The sequence below is a fragment of the Globicephala melas genome, chromosome 14 (genome assembly GCF_963455315.2).
Source record: "Globicephala melas chromosome 14, mGloMel1.2, whole genome shotgun sequence".
NCBI lineage: Eukaryota > Metazoa > Chordata > Mammalia > Artiodactyla > Delphinidae > Globicephala > Globicephala melas.
In genome coordinates this window covers 13,161,562-13,174,639 of record NC_083327.1, presented here as the reverse complement: position 1 = coordinate 13,174,639, position 13,078 = coordinate 13,161,562, and positions in this window count along the sequence as shown.

Here is a 13,078-nt window from a genome sequence, read left to right as displayed (position 1 = left end):
TCAACTTATACATAAAATTGTAACACTTGATTTGCCAAAAAACCCTTCTCCTCCCCTAGATTTTTCCAGTCTCAGTTAATGGTACTTCACACATACCAGTAACTCAAACTCTGTATTACAAACGTATGAACAACTTCACTGAAGGAGGTAAGGGACAAAAGTGCTGACCTAATTAAGTTTGGAAGTCAGTGGATACTTTCAAGGCTAAAGGAAAACTATACATAACAACGTACTCTGGGTGATAATGTTGTTTTCCCAGGACCGCAAGATAACAATTCTGAAATACTTCAGTATATATGCATACTGGAATTGATCAATTAATATTCTCACTGCTGGAGTGGGAGTTTACAGATAAACAAGGGGAGATGGCTAGAATTATCCATGTGGTAATGGATTAGAGTTGGAGACATCTTATGAATCTATATACAGTTCAATACAGAGACGGATAGATAACATAGAAATATTTACATATATATGAGTATATATAAGGGTTGGTAACAACTTTGTTCTTCGATTTGGAAGGCCTGGAAGTGATGATACCTCAATAACAATGAGCATACCTAGCTCTTGGTTTCTAATACCATTCTCCAATTTTTCTCATGATTAGATTGTGGTTATGGGTTTGGGGAGGACACTACAGGGGTAATGTGTCATTCCCATTACATTCTATCAAGGGTATGTATGTATTTATTGGTAAAAAGGCAGATCCAAAACCGTAGCAGAGGAGCCAATTGAAAGAGCTCTGAATGGCCAAAGCTGGAATAAAATTAATACACATAGTATTGTAATGTAACTCAAATTTTAAAATAAATTTGCATGAGTTCATACTGATATAAATAAATGACTTATTAAGGAAATAAATGGGGGAGAGCAGACAAATGACTTATGGTTGGTAATCCACACTTAAGGAAGTGGTGCATGACTCCCCACTCTAAGTGTGGCTTACAGATGGTGACTTCTCCCAAAGAAGGCAGCTTGGAAGTGGAGTGGGGGGAGTCACTTTACAATGGAGAAACCTGACCATGCACTGCCTCCGCCAGGTGATTAAAGTGAATGTCAATAGTGAAGGTCATGTTGATTGAATGTGATGTGACTGACACTTTACCTCTGTGGTCGTCCTCCTAACCACAGTGTAATCATAAGAAAAAGCATCACTCAAATCCCAATTAAAAGACATTCTACAACAGGTCATCAGAAACAAGGACAATCTGAGAAACTGGCACAGCCACGAGGAGCTAAGGAGACACGACAACTAAACGCAATGACTCAATGTAATGCGATATCCTGGATGGGATCCTGGAACAGGAAAAAGGAGATCCTGGAACAGGAAAAAGGACGTTAGTTTACAAAGGAAGGAAATTGGCATAAACCATGATTTAAGTGAATACTAATGTACCAATATTTGTTCATTAGTTGTGACAAATGCAGCACATTAGTTACATTAGTTATGTATTAATATAAGATTTTAAGGATAGGAAAAACTCTCTGTACCATCTTTGCAATTTTTCTGTAAATCTAAAATTATCCTAAAATAAAACGTTTATTTTTTAAAAAGTTTTTAAAATGTGAAACAAGCCAGACATAAAAGGATACATACCATATAGACCCATTTGTGTGAAAGTCGAGGAGACATTGTTCCAACCTCTAGTGATAGACAGTAAGCATATTAGCAATTGCCTGGAGCCCAGGATGGAGGCTGGGGGCTTCCTGTATTGATCTGAAAGCATATTTGAGGGTGATAAAAACATTCTCTATATTACTGTCACATCTGTGTGTGTGTGTGCGCATGTATGTATTTGTCAAAACTCATCAATATGCATTTTATTATATGTAAATTATACCTCAATAGTTTTTTTTTAAAGAAAAGAATAATCCCTTTCTAAATATGAGTACCACAGTCATACTCCTGGGTGGAGAGAATCTATCGTGTGAAATTGAGAATGTATTTATTTATTACTGCACATGTCTTAGATTGTGATAAAAAGTAGCTGATGACTGATCTGCTTCATCTTCCTCCAAAAAAATGGGTTTTTTATGATTAGAGACTTTTTCTTTTGTGATTTAGCTTTGACCTTTTTATTATGTGGCTACTTCCTTTGTGGAAAATGACCCCCTCTGAGGGCCTGGAAAAATAATTCATATAATTCATTGTGCTATACAAAATTAAGATAATGGAAATAGCAGTTTATGTGGACAGAATATATGTTTCAAATAATATAAAGAGATTCATACATGCCATTTAATCTTGGTCTGAAACCCTTTCCAATTTAATAAGATGCCAAGAGAACTGTTAATAACGGAGGGCTGGATACCACAGTGAAGCGTGGGTGCTGACTTCTTAAACTAACAGGAAAAGAACAGCTTTTTAATTGGACTGGGTGATGTTTTGCTAAAGTCACCAGGAGAAAAATGATTATGTCTTGGCAACAAAATACTTCCTGACCATACCAATGATAAAGAATGAAATAGAAAAAAATTCCTTTCCTCTCTGGGGACTATTGAAAATCACATGTAGTCATTCCAGTTACATGTATTTACTGGTGTCCATGAGGTGCAGAGCAGTACACTAGACCTAAGGATATACTTTACTATCGTAGATCCCTCTAATGCCTGGTGGAAACCAAGTTGATGACAATCTCAAGCCAGAAAAGGTGTGTTTTCCACTTCCTTGCAGAGCCTACAAGTGATCTAGACTTCTGTGTGGGTTAGGATTTTTAAAGAATGAGGCAATATTTGCACTGAATAAAGGTCATATGTAGTTTTACTTGAAATATAAACAGATTTTCTTTTATCCTAAAAATATTCCAGCTCCAGAATCATCCTAATCAGAAAGCTGCTCATGTGAGTCAGATGTTGGAATTACCAAATGACCAGTGTAAAATCTATAGGAATGCTACACAATAGAAGGAAAATGCCCTCGTCTTTTCTATCTCCCCTGTCATAATTACATAAATAAACAAAAAGATAAAATACTTTATTTTGATAATTAATACATATTTCCCTCTGATATACTGCACTTCAATAAAGCTAATGTTCAGAATTTCATTGTCATGAAAATGTTTTCATAATAATTAAGGAGGTATTTGTGGATTCAAATCAAACTTTCCTCAGATATAAAAGGAAGATATTTAGTGGTCTTGCTTTAAAAATGGCAAATATATAGCCTTGAAATTAGTGCAAAGAAATCATTTACTAGATAAAAACTCAATAAAATAAGAATGCAAATAGAACTATCATTCTTATAAACAGGAAATTTAATACCATGTTGCCTAATGGATTCTAGATTCAAGTAAAGTGAATTAATTAAAAGTACATGTTTTTATTTAAATGATCTACCTAAGACTGAATACCAAGGTATTGGAGACTATTTTCAGTGGAATGGAATAGAAGGCTATGTTTTAAAAGTAAGTAGAGGACTTCCCTGGTGACGCAGTGGTTAAGAATCCGCCTGCCAATGCAGAGGACACGGGTTTGAGCCCTGGTCCGGGAAGATCCCACATTGCGCGGAGCAACTAAGCCCGTGCGCCACAACTACTGAGCCTGAGTGTCACAACTATTGAAGTCCACGTGCCTAGAGCTCGTGCTCCACAACAAGAGAAACCACCACAATGAGAAGCCCGCGCACTGCAATGAAGAGTAGTCTGCGCTCACCTTCAACTAGAGAAAACTCGTGTACAGCAATGAAGGCCCAATGCAGCCAAAAATAAACAAACAAATAAATAAATAAAAGTAAGTAGAACTTGTAAAATAAAGTTTACAAGTAGAACTTGTAAAATTGATAAGATTTTAATCAATATTGTATTGAAAGTTCATGCTTGGGTTGTCCCCTGATCTCTCAGTTCCAGTCACATAACAAGGATGGAGAAAGTTAATGAGGTAAGCATCTCAGTGTACCCAAAGTGTAAATGGAAGACAAAGTAGAAAGTCCTGCAAAAACTGTGGGCCTGCTGAGCTATGAGTCTGGAAATAGGGTCAGGGAGAAGAGAGTTTATGAAGTAAAAGACTAAAAGTGACCACATGAGGCAGGGAATGAGATGTACTCACTATTTGAAACCAGAGCTATGATGCAAATAGGAAGAGGCTGAAAAGAGCTGGGGCTGTTTTTTGCCTGGGTCTCAGGTGTCTGTAAAGGTGCATTCCAAGGGAGACATTAATTAATCGCCTTACAGCCAGAGCCTACATCAACTCACCAGTATAACAAGAGGGTCTAGAATGAGATATAGGGGTCAGATGAAGGCAACAAAGAAATGCTAAACAGCAGATATAATAGGAAGTTCCAATGCTTATTAAAAGCTTATGTGTCCAGAACTGCCTTTAGTGACTTACACTTACTGCCTTATTTCATCCTAATATTCCTTATTGGGAGCCCACGCAGGACCCCACATTCCAGGTGAACCTTCCAAGAGAAACTCCAAAATGCCTTCAAAAAACAAGTACAAAGGAAGAGTGAACAATGTTTTATCACTCTAGATGGATTAAAACCTTAGATCAATTTGAAAATAACTTTTTTTCATTTAGGATTTCTTCCTTTTCCCAAAACAAACAAAAAAGAAAATGAAGGAAAGAATATCTTTAAATATATATAAATAGAAATACAGGAATCAATGCAACAGCAGCTGTTAGATATAAAAGGAACTTATTAAAAAATCCTATAAAAGATAAATATGTTCAAAAATATTTTAAAGATACGCTAAAATATATGTATAAATGTAAAATGTACTCTTTGTAATAATATGTATACAATATATACATGTCACATGATATATACATATGGAATAAGGTATACTATAGTATATATAATACTATATAGTGTAACAATGTCATGTATTTTTTATATATTATGTGTATATAATATATATGCATAATAATGGCAGAGAAACTATTTTCAAATATGTACTATATATGAATTCTCCAGAACTAAAACTTCAAGAATTTCAAACCCACACATCTTGGATACTTCATATTGAAACTAAAAGACATGAAAGCCAAGGAAAAATAATCTTAAAAGCTAGCATAGAGAAAAGAGATTACCTAAAAATGAAGGACAAGTAGATGGACAATGGTATTTCATTTGCATTGCTATATTCCAGAACTTAGAATAAAATATTCTAAGTGCTGAGAGAAAATAACTATCACCTGTAATATATTCAGCTAAAGATATATTCAAGAATAAGAGCAGAGAGTAATAGTTGACCACCTAGAGATACATAAAACCAGAGAAAATGAATGGGATGTGGTTAAGAGCAGATATTCTCTAGCTGGATTGCTGGGTATGAATCTGGGTTCGGCTAATTATTAGCTATGTAAGCTCGGGCAATTTACTTAACATTTCTGATTCTGTATTTCTCATCTATAAAATGAGGATAATGTATGCTATGGTATTTTTATGAGGATTAAGTGAGTTAATATAGGCATAGCACTTAAAATACTGCATGGTACACAATATGCTATATGGTATATATATGGTGAATGTGTGTATATATGAGGATGTGTATGTACAAACATGTATACTTATGTATGTATATATGACAAACGTAACTATTAAATCTAAAAATTATGCTTTTTATGTTAAACAGTAAAAAGCTCAAGGAAATGTTACATTATAGTGAAACAATGGAAAGTGTAGCAGTGCGCGATGGTGTTGCAAAGTGGCTATGAGCACAGAAAATGAAACCAGATGGCTGGATTCAAATCCTGGTTTCCATCTGACTGACTGTATAACCTTGAAGAATTCACTTAATCTCTTTCTCTCATTTTCTTCATGGTAATTATAATAGTAATGTAGACCTCACTGGGTTATTGTAAGATTATATACAGTTAATATGACATACATCTGGCATATATAACAATATAATTGTAGGTTATTTTATGTAGCATTTAAAATAAGTATGTTGGATCTACATCTATCACATGAATGAAAATCAAAGTCAGAATGTTAAATGAATGAAAGGCAAGCTGTAGAATAATAAATGAATGATTCTGCTGTTGAAAAAAATTTTTAATTTATTGTATATTGTTGCATTCATGTGAAGTAACACTACATAAACATGTAGGGACAAGGAAAGAAAGACATGAGATATGAAGGGGTAAAAGAAAGCTATAAAGGTTTATTTCTTAAAGATCAGAAACAAAACAACCTGTTTTATGTTTGTCTAATCTGAGTGGTGAATATTGGTTGTCCATTATATTTCTATAATTTCTGAATATTAAAATAACTTATCTTAAAATACATCAAATAAACAAAATGTTCTATATTTTTCTGTACTCTATGTAGTTTAAAAATACAGGTTGTTAGGGCTTCCCTGGTGCCGCAGTGGTTGAGAGTCCGCCTGCCGATGCAGGGGACACGGGTTCGTGCCCCGGTCCGGGAGGATCCTACATACCGCGGAGCAGCTGGGCCCGTGAGCCATGGCCGCTGAGCCTGCGCGTCCGGAGCCTGTGCTCCGCGGTGGGAGAGGCCACAGCAGTGAGAGGCACGTGTACTGCAAAAAAAAAAAAAAAAAAAGGTTGTTAGAACTCTTCTATAAAATAATCTGGGTCTGGCGTATTTTTCAGTAGTAGATCTTTAACTACTTGTGAATTTCATGTGTATTTCAATGTGTGTGAGTATAACTAAAATAAGATTTCTGAGTTACAGTGCTGTTACAAGGAGATCCAATAGATCTTAGTACAAGGATCTGAATTTGTCTTGTTATGATAATTTGTATATTCTTAATGTATAAATAAATATGTTCGGGAATCTTAGATTAATGTAAAACATTGAACCATGGCATATAGAAAAGAGGTTGGTCTATGGTACCTGCTCTATAAATGGTAGTTGTTATTTATTATTTTATATTTATTAGCATTATTATCATTGTTGTAGCTGATGTTAACTCCTTTTTACATTTGATTACCAGAAAATAAATTTCAGATACTAATTTGATATACCATAATGCAAAAAGAATGCATAAAATAGAAGTTGGGAAGAGTAGCTAGTTTCTGTGGGAGTTTAGATCTTGTAAACTGCCATTCTGACGTTTTACAGAATGTAAGTTTAGTCCTTGTGCCTGAATTGAGCCAGCAAATCAGTTTTCTGAGGTGGCGGGGCCTCGTACTACACTCCTGAACTTGACAGAATCACTAAGCTAATGGAGAGCAATGAAAGAGGGATGGAGAGTAAGTTTCAGGTAAAATCCTAACTTCACTTCCGACCTCCCATGAAATTTACAAAACTCCTGTAGCTTACCTTCTATAATGTCAGATTTCTCCAAACTTTTGGTATAATCAAACTTACTTAATAAGTTGCTTTTAAAATATTTAGAAAAATATCAGTCGGTCAGAATAATTGTAGAATACCAGTATGAAACAATAAAAATCTTGATCATAAAGGTTTTTTTTCTAATTTAATTTTTTAAAACATCTTTATTGGGGTATAATTGCTTTACAATGGTGTGTTAGTTTCTGCTTTATAACAAAGTGAATCAGTTATACATATGTTCCCATATCTCTTCCCTCTTGCGTCTCCCTCCCTCCCACCCTCCCTATCCCACCCCTCCAGGCGGTCACAAAGCACCGAGCTGATCTCCCTGTGCTATGCGGCTGCTTCCCACTAGCTATCTACCTTACCTTTGGTAGTGTATATATGTCCATGCCTCTCTCTCGCTTTGTCACAGCTCACGCTTCCCCCTCCCCATATCCTCAAGATCATTCTCTAGTAGGTCTGTGTCTTTATTCCTGTTTTACCCCTAGGTTCTTCATGACATTATTTTTTCTTAAATTCCATATATATGTGTTAGCATACGGTATTTGTTTTTCTCTTTCTGACTTACTTCACCCTGTATGACACACTCTAGGTCTATCCACCTCATTACAAATAGCTCAATGTCGTTTCTTTTTATGGCTGAGTAATATTCCATTGTATATATGTGACACATCTTCTTTAAACATTCATCTGTTGATGGACACTTAGGTTGCTTCCATGTCCTGGCTATCGTAAATAGAGCTGCAATGAACATTGTCCTGGCTATTGTAAATAGAGCTGCAATGACCACTGTGGTACATGACGCTTTTTGAATTATGGTTTTCTCAGGGTATATGCCCAGTAGTGGGATTGCTGGGTCATATGGTAGTTCTATTTGTAGTTTTTTAAGGAACCTCCATACTGTTCTCCATAGTGGCTGTACCAATTCACATTCCCACCAGCAGTGCAAGAGTGTTCCCTTTTCTCCATACCCTCTCCAGCATTTATTGTTTCTAGATTTTTTGATGATGGCCATTCTGACTGGTGTGAGATGATAGCTCATTGTAGTTTTGATTTGCATTTCTCTAATGATTAATGATGTTGAGCATTCCTTCATGTGTTTGTTGGCAGTCTCTATATCTTCTTTGGAGAAATGTCTATTTAGGTCTTCTGCCCATTTTTGGATTGGGTTGTTTGTTTTTTTGTTATTGAGCTGCATGAGCTGCTTGTAAATTTTGGAGATTAATCCTTTGTCAGTTGCTTCATTTGCAAATATTTTCTCCCATTCTGAGGGTAGTCTTTTCATCTTGTTTATGGTTTCCTTTGCTGTGCAAAAGCTTTGAAGTTTCATTAGGTCCCATTTGTTTATTTTTGTTTTTATTTCCATTTCTCTAGGAGGTAGGTGAAAAAGAATCTTGCTGTGTTTTATGTCATAGAGTGTTCTGCCTATGTTTTCCTCTAAGAGTTTTGTAGTTTCTGGCCTTACATTTAGGTCTTTAATCCATTTTGAGCTTATTTTTGTGTATGGGGTTAGCGAGTGATCTAATCTCATACTTTTACATGTAGCTGTCCAGTATTCCCAGCACCACTTATTGAAGAGGCTGTCCTTTCTCCACTGTACATGCCTGCCTCCTTTATCAAAGATAAGGTGACCATATGTGTGTGGGTTTATCTCTGGGCTTTCTATCCTGTTCCATTGATCTATCTTTTTTTGTTCCAGTACCATACTGTCTTGATTACTGTAGCTTTGTAATATAGTCTGATGTCAGGGAGCCTGATTCCTCCAGCTCCGTTTTTCGTTCTCAAGATTGGTTTGGCTATTCGGGGTCTTTTGTGTTTCCATACAAACTGACATTTTTTGTTGTAGTTCTGTGAAAAATGCCAGTGGTAGTTTGATAGGGATTGCATTGAATCTGTAGATTGCTTTGGGTAGTAGAGTCACTTTCACAATGTTGATTCTTCCAATCCAAGAACATGGTATATCTCTCCATCTGTTGGTATCATCTTTAATTTCTTTCACCAATATCTTATAATTTTCTGCATACAGGTCTTTTGTCTCCTTAGGTAGGTTTATTCCTAGATATTTTACTCCTTTTGTTGCAGTGGTAAATGGGAGTGTTTTCTTAATTTCACTTTCAGATTTTTCATCATTAGTGTATAGGAATGCAAGAGATTTCTGTGCATTAATTTTGTATCCTGCTACTTGACTAAATTCATTGATTAGCTCTAGTAGTTTTCTGGTGGCATCTTTAGGATTCTCTATGTATAGTATCATGTCATCTGCAAACAGTGACAGCTTTACTTCTTCGTTTCTGATTTGGATTCCTTTTATTTCCTTTTCTTCTCTGATTGCTGTGGCTAAAACTTCCAAAACTATGTTGAATAAGAGTCGTGAGAGTTGGCAACCTTGTCTTGTTCCTGATATTAGTGGAAATGCTTTCAGTTTTTCACCATTGAGGATGATGTTGGCTGTGGGTTTGTCATATATGGCCTTTATTATTGAGGAAAGTTCCCTCTATGCCTGCTTTCTGCAGGGTTTTTATCATAAACGGGTGTTGAATTTTGTCGAAAGTTTTCTCTGCATCTATTGAGAGGATCATATGGTTTTTCTCCTTCAATTTGTTAATATGGTGTATCACGTTGGTTGATTTGCATATATTGAAGAATCCTTGCATTCCTGGAATAAACCCCACTTGATCATGGTGTATGATCCTTTTAATGTGCTGTTGCATTCTGTTTGCTAGTATTTTGTTGAGGATTTTTGCATCTGTGTTCATCAGTGATATTGGCCTGTACTTTTCTGACTTTGTGACATCTTTGTCTGGTTTTGGTATCAAGGTGATGGTGGCCTCGTAGAAGGAATTTGGGAGTGTTCCTCCCTCTGCTATATTTTGGAAGAGTTTGAGAAGGATAGGTGTTAGCTGTTCTCTAAATGTTTGATAGAAATCGCCTGTGAAGCCATCTGGTCCTGGGCTTTTGTTTGTTGGAAGATTTTTAATCACAGTTTCAATTTCAGTGCTTGTGATTGGTCTGTTCATATTTTCTATTTCTTCCTGATTCAGTCTTGGCAGGTTGGGCATTTCTAAGAATTTGTCCATTTCTTCCAGGTTGTCCATTTTATTGGCATAGAGTTGCTTGTAGTAATCTCTCATGATCTTTTGTATTTCTGCAGTGTCAGTTGTTAGTTCTCCTGATCATAAAGTTTTAACATCATACTCTTTCTATTTATGTAGTCATTCAAAATAAATTTACTTACAATTAAATTTCATTCTGTACCTACCACATCTTAGGCACCATGCTGGGTACAGCGACCATGAAGCTGAGTAAAACAGAGGCGATCAGAGGGTACAGATGTGTAAACTAATAATCACAAGCTGTGATGTTAGTAGCAGCAATGGACGTGCACAGGAGGAAAAGCAACTTGAAAATGCTAAAAGCCAAAGCTAGAGATAAGCTAAAAAGATCCTGAACCATGCTTACATGATGGTTCATGCTTTAGTAAAAAGATAAGAATGAATTCTAATTAGTCTTTCAACTGTGGATTTTAAGTGTGTGCTTCCAAACCGCAAAAGTGTGCTAAAAGCAGTTTCTCTCTTCATTAAATTAAGTACCTTCTCTATTATTCTTTAAACTACCAAATTTATTTTAATAAAGCTTTTCTTCTTAGATAACAATAAAGGTAAATGAGGGATGTGAGTTAATGGAAAAGTACAGCCTTTCTCATATTAATCACTTTCAGCGATTAATGTGCTGAGTGTAGAGAGCCTCACATGCCTCTGAACTCAAGGCCAGTATTCTCCCCGAAATACGCAAGACCAGAGTGTAAGGTTTTAGTCATTTCTGAAACCATACAATTAACTTCTATAAAGCTATTACAACATTTTTTGTTTTATGTAAGAATTTCTGAGAGAAACTGGAATGATAAAATAAAATTTAAAGTTTATTATAATTCTAAGACTAATATATACACGTAGTAACAAAATGGTCTGGGTTTTAAGCCTTGAATTTCCATTATTGTCACAGATGATAAAATAGGAACCCTCTTATCTCAAAGTTTTAACTCTTGAGTATCACTGGTTTCCTCACTTAGTAAAATTTAGCAAAAATAGCTGCATACAAACACCCAGGCTTTTACTTGACTCCTAAAAGTTAAAAGGTCATATACCAAGTTCTGGTTTCTGGTAATGGTAGAGTGGCTTACTATACTACTAATGCTAATAAACTCTGAACAAAATATTTAAAAGGAACTGGTTAAGGAACTTAATGTTCGCAGGAGCTAGAGAGCATATGACCCTTGAAGGATCCATATTGATTTTCCCTTGGGGCACTCCCCAGTCCCCACAGCAAGCCAAAGATAATACTCAAGTACAAAGTCATAACTTATTGGATTTCAGGACTGTCTCCAAGCCTGGAAAACTAGGAAGGCAGTATCTCAGAAGGCAGGGCCACAGAGAGAAAACCCAAAAAATGTTTTTTCAAACTCTCCACCCATCCTTGATGGACTTATGGGCTGGGAGGCTCCAGGGAGCCCAGAGGGAAAACAATAACTAGAACTGAAAGTCTTGAACAAGGATATTAACAGCTTCCTAGTGAAAGAAAGACTGAGTTTGAAGTTGAATCCCTCCAAGTTAAAGAGGTTTAGTAAACACTCCAGATTTTTCATTAATGCTGCAGGTGGGTTCCAGCCCCGGACTAAGGGATTCAGGCATGAAGTCAAACCTACTATCAGATATTGTGGAAGGATCCTGGGAAGAGGAGAGAGAAATGAATGCTGAGAAATAGAGTTTTCCAGTTGTTTCCTAAAACATCAGAAATGGTTTCTGAAAACAGTAATCAGTGATTTCTAGTTCAAACTAAGGGAAAATTCTAGAATGAATTATTAAATACTTCAGGTGGATTGCATACTGTACAGGGAACTCAGTTTACACTCCCACAGACTCTCACACGGTATCATTGTAAGTCCAAATGTATACCTTTTTTATGGTAAATTTGGAAATATCTGGAAATTGTAAAAAAGTAGAGGATCATAGAACATTTCCTACACTAACTAAATTAGAACATTTCCTACACTAACTAAATTGTGCACCGATATGTGTAAAACATATCTCACTGAAATTTTTTGCAGTAGTAAAATATTGTAAAGAATCTAAAAATCGTCAATAAATATATGTATCAGAATGCTTGTCAGAAACAGATCGCCCATTCAATTTGATGAAGGAACAATTTAAATACGTGTTGGCAAGGTGTTGGCAAGGCATAGGGGAAATGGCGCTAGAAACAACAGGCACAGTTATCATCTCTGTGCCTAAAGAGGAAAGACATAGAGGGTCCCCAGAAGACAAGAAGAGAGGGCCACCTTCACAGGAGCTAGGACCTTTGGTCAAGGGAGGTAGCCAGTGCAAGAAAAACCTTAAGAGAGGGAAGGGTGACTCTTCCCCTTCTCTCCAATGTGTTGCTGGTGCTTTCTTGTGGTTCAACCAAACTGAAAGTCAAAGGGTAAGGGAGTCTGTTGATGTGGTCCATGCATGCCAGCCTCCCAGGACACAGAAGAAGGTGAAAAAGGGTGGCAAATAAATCTGGAAAAGCAAATAGAAGTTATCTACACTTGATGTAAATTACAGTGTAACTTGAATTATTCCATTAAAATAAATCAGTGTATTTAGAGTAAAAAAGGCCATTAGCTGAAGAGGATGAAAGCGTTGGGTAGTTAGGTGGGTGCATTCATAAACAGGAGACGTACGATAGATGGATGGTATAAACATATATGCGTTCTATCTATATCCGAACTCACAGATACAGGGTATAACTATTCCTCTATCTGTATATATGAATATGAATATAACATGAAATATGTTT